Source organism: Lagopus muta, chromosome 4 (genome assembly GCF_023343835.1).
Source record: "Lagopus muta isolate bLagMut1 chromosome 4, bLagMut1 primary, whole genome shotgun sequence".
Classification (NCBI taxonomy): domain Eukaryota; kingdom Metazoa; phylum Chordata; class Aves; order Galliformes; family Phasianidae; genus Lagopus; species Lagopus muta.
The window spans coordinates 20,785,766-20,789,850 of NC_064436.1; the positions used below are offsets into that span (position 1 = coordinate 20,785,766).

The 4,085-nt window shown below is 41.8% G+C and overlaps 1 long non-coding RNA gene across 1 annotated transcript; it reads right to left on the bottom strand.

The window, feature by feature from the left end:
• Window positions 1-836: 836 nt before the first annotated feature.
• Window positions 837-1,693, bottom strand: LOC125692608 (uncharacterized). The gene is made up of 3 exons (XR_007376780.1): window positions 1,620-1,693; window positions 1,092-1,225; window positions 837-977 (listed from the first exon to the last, which is right to left on the bottom strand). It is a non-coding gene; the product is annotated as an uncharacterized LOC125692608 (long non-coding RNA).
• Window positions 1,694-4,085: the final 2,392 nt, after the last annotated feature.

The window sequence follows — 4,085 nt, forward strand, 5'->3', positions numbered from 1 at the left end:
CGTGTAGCAGACACCTCTTGTCCCTGCTGCCACTGCGGTGCTGCCTGGGAGCGCAGGCAGATTGGTTGCAGTGCTCAGACGTGAGCAGCGAGCGCTGGAAAAAGCATGTCAGCCTATATGGGCTGTCTGTTCTGATTTGAAAATATCTGTTGAAGGATGCAGCAGGGGAGACAGGCTGTGGAGAGGAGCTTAGGAGACCAATGTCTGAAAAAGGAAGTCTCTTGAAAGAGCCAGGAGTTGTGCTTTAGGAAGGCAGGTTGATCTCCTTGATGTCAGGCAATGAGATTTGACAGATGAGCAAAGTTGTTTTTTGTTCTTCTTTTTTTTTAAAAAAAAGTTCATACCTAGCTCAGGCATAGTGTCAAGGCTACTGAGGTAGAAAAGGAGCAGAAAAAATGCGTAGTTGGAGCACTGGCCCTGTGTTGTAAGGTGTGTGTACCTAGATTTCCATTTCTAGGAGGTGAGCAGGAAACTGCAGGACACTGCCTACTCTGGGGGCTGAGCTCTGCCTCTGTCACCCCACTCTACTATTGCACTGAGCTGTCTGTGCCAGCTTTAATTTCTGTTCACCTGACTGTGCTGAGAGTTAGAATCCATTTCTTCTCGGTCCTGAACAGCTCACGAGGCAGCAGCCTGCAAGCCTTGTGGCTGGCCCTCAGCATGTCATTTTTGCCTGTGTGGGGAAAACAAAAAGCAAAAGCACAGAGGACTCAGAGGTGCTGGCCAGGGCTCCCACACCTGGCACAGAGGTCTGATTTCAGTTGTAAAGTGTAACTAGGGAGTGACTTCACAGGTGCTTACAGAGGCAGGATCAGGGCTTGGACAAACATGATGGGTGAGAGGTTCCAGCTGCTTCTGTCTGCCATGGCTCAACCTTGCAGCAGGGCTGGCTCTCTAGGATCTCACTCTGTAGCTCTACTCCCAGTCCTGCCTTTGACTGGCCAGAATTCCTGACTTGACTGAGCACATTTCATTCCCTGTGAAGCAGGAATTTTTCCTTGAATTTGGGGTGAGGGATCATAGGTAATAGCGAGAGCTTTATAGTTATGACCCATCTACGTGCATCTCTATAGGTAAAACATAACCCTTACATCAAAGTTTTGCAAGGACTTGTCTGCAAGCAACACAGTGGTTCCTGGGATGAACTGAAGCTTCAAGTCTTCCTGCCCGCTCATTCCACCATTTGCTTCTCATCTGATCTGAAGCAAAGTCCCTGGGTCACAGTCTGGTCAAGCCAAATTGAAAGATATTTTAATACAGTTATGAAATGAGAAAAGATGTTGACCCAAATCCACTTATTAGCCCTTCAAACTGAAGGTAACGTTCTGAAGTTATTTTTAATAAGACATATCAAAATCCACATCAGGCTGGGAAGTAACTAAGCTTTGTTTGGCTGTGCGGGTACATAGCATTGAAGTGCAGTTCCTACTTCTGTAACAAATATTTTATATCTTGGTGTTATCTCTACTAGTTCTTTCCTCATTACTAGATGCATAATCGAGTATACAGATGTATAATTAACAGATACGCAGGGAAGTTAGGCTGGTCTTTAGAGAGCATATAGCTGTAAAGATTATCATGTTGGAAAGGGATAATCAGAAATGAATGGAAAAGATTACCCATGTCCTGAGCTCGCAGAAAAAAAACTCCAGGAGGAGCAATCTTCAGGGAGAGATCCTTCCTCACTGGTAGTCAGCTTTAAATGGAGCCTAGGAGAGGTGCAGCCAGGCTCCACCCTTTCTGGTCACATAGGTATATTGCGTTCACCTGTGCTCCCATGGCTGACTCAGTGCTCGCCTCAGGTGATCAATCGTAGGTTCAGGCCATGATTCAACAGTTCCCTTACACAGACAAATTTTGTTGAAACCTGTAACTTGCTTATGTTAATTTTACAAAATTGATACCAAGGCTTGTTTTTCTTTTTTTTAAATCATGAAATCTCTTTAGCGTTCTGAAATAGCAAGATGTAGAGTTAAGCTTAAAAAATTGTAATCGTAAATTAAAATAACTTTTGTCTTTATCATGCTCTGAAGTCCTGAGTCCTGTTCTCACTGAGTCACAAATAATGTTAGCAAGACTGGACAGGTTTAAATGAGTTGGGACGTTATTGCCCAGAGGACTTAGAAGGAAGAAGGTCTGAGTAGCGCATTTGTGTGGGAGTGATGAATTGATTAGATAAGGCTTTAGGCTTTGTTGATGGAGTTACCTGAAAGCACAGCCAAAGAATAAAGTAGCTAGTTGATTTTTCTCTCCTTATTCCTCATCCTTCTGTCATATGTTCACAGTATTGCATACAATTGGTATCCATGGCAATTATATCGTAGCAGCTGATGAACTCTTGGGAAATAAAGATTCCATTTGCATGCAAATATTCTAAACAGCAAAGAGGTGAGGAAGAAAAATGGCTGATAAATAAAATTATTTCTCTCTTAGAATATATTTCAGTGTTTTCCTTGAGGCAGCAGTAGCTTTTTGAAATTGTGTTCTTACTGAACAAAAGCTTTCAAAGATCAGCGTGCATGTATGTAAGTTATGATGAAGAAAGCAAAGTTAAAATAAGGCTCATTGATTTTGTGATGAAGCATTCTAGGTACTCCTTGTGTAATTTAACTTTCTTGTCTGAACACAATCCAGTAACTTCAGAAGGAGCAGGCACCTTTCATTTGAAAGCTAGACTGAAAGAGGGATAAATTGCTTGCTAGGAGCTGGACATTGGTGACTGATTTAGTCTTTTGTGTCACCGGATCTTGCTGTCTGTCTGTGCCACCTCTGTAAGGCATGGAAATGCAGTCTTTCTTTTTGCTCTTAAACAAAAGCAGTGTACTGTTGCTCTGTAGAACAGAAATACTTGCACCAGTTGCGGGAGCTAGCTCTTCTTTCATGTCTATTCTACTAGGTCTCCTAAGCAAGACATTAGATGTATTGTGATAGTCACATAGGTCGACCATTTCCAAATTTTTTGGAAAAAAAATGATTCAGAACAAAATTATTGTGACATACATGAATCTGTCATAATCTCCATACTGTGGTCAATAGGTTATTTCTATACTGTAGTCAATAGACCCTCATTTACTAACATGGAAAACACTGTGACATGTTGCTGAAAATGAAGGTACTGAAGCAACACGAAGGTACTGATGCCACCCATTTTGATTCATTTGATAGACAGGGCATTCATTAAGGGAGTTGTGTGGAATATGGGAGCTGTGTGCAATGCAATCAAATACACACGTTCCATTTAGCTGGGTACTCTAATGTGGATCAGCACTGCGTGCTTAAAAATAGTGCAAAAAAATTCCAATTTGATGAATTTGATATAACTGAATATCCTATCTTAAGTTATGGGCTACTCAAGGTCAAGTCTCTACTAACCAAGGTGGCACGTAAAACTAGTGAGGCTAAATTCTTACAGTTTCTCTCATCAGTTGTTGCTGAGAAAAGTATGACATGTAACAGTGTTAGACATCCCAGCATGAGCGATAAGTTGGTTGGGCTGATTGAGGCTTGCTCCTGGCTCACATGGGTAATTGCTTTCAGATCTGGGTCCCCTGCAAGACTCCTTAATCTCTTACCTGTCGTTCTCCAATGAGAATATAGGAGAGAAAATTACTGCACTAAGGAAAAATCACCTGAAACACGCCCAAGAGGGAGAAATTTTGGAAGGAGTTAGTAAGTAGTGAAGGACAGTCAGTAGCACATCATAGATGAGTTTGCAGTGGGATACAATAGCTTAAAAACTAAGCATTACTTTTGGACAACATCTGTCATTGGGAAAGAGAAGTCATCCATTCTGCTGATGTAGGTGCTTCGGTCCTTCTAGGACAGTTTTTGCTTTGAGTAATGCACAGGGAGTGTAACAACCGTGGAATCTTATGAAGGGAAAAGCCAAAGGCTTCTCTGTATGATGCCTAAAATGACATGGAGGTGTTTGCAAATATTTGAAGTTACAGGGAGGGACTATGCAGTTTGAAAGGCTGTAAGTAGGTATGGTGTATTAAAATAAAGGAAGGGGGGAAAATCAAATATTTGGTGGAGTTGTGTTCTGATAGTGTAACTTCAATGAGTCATGGGAACAACAGTTCTGG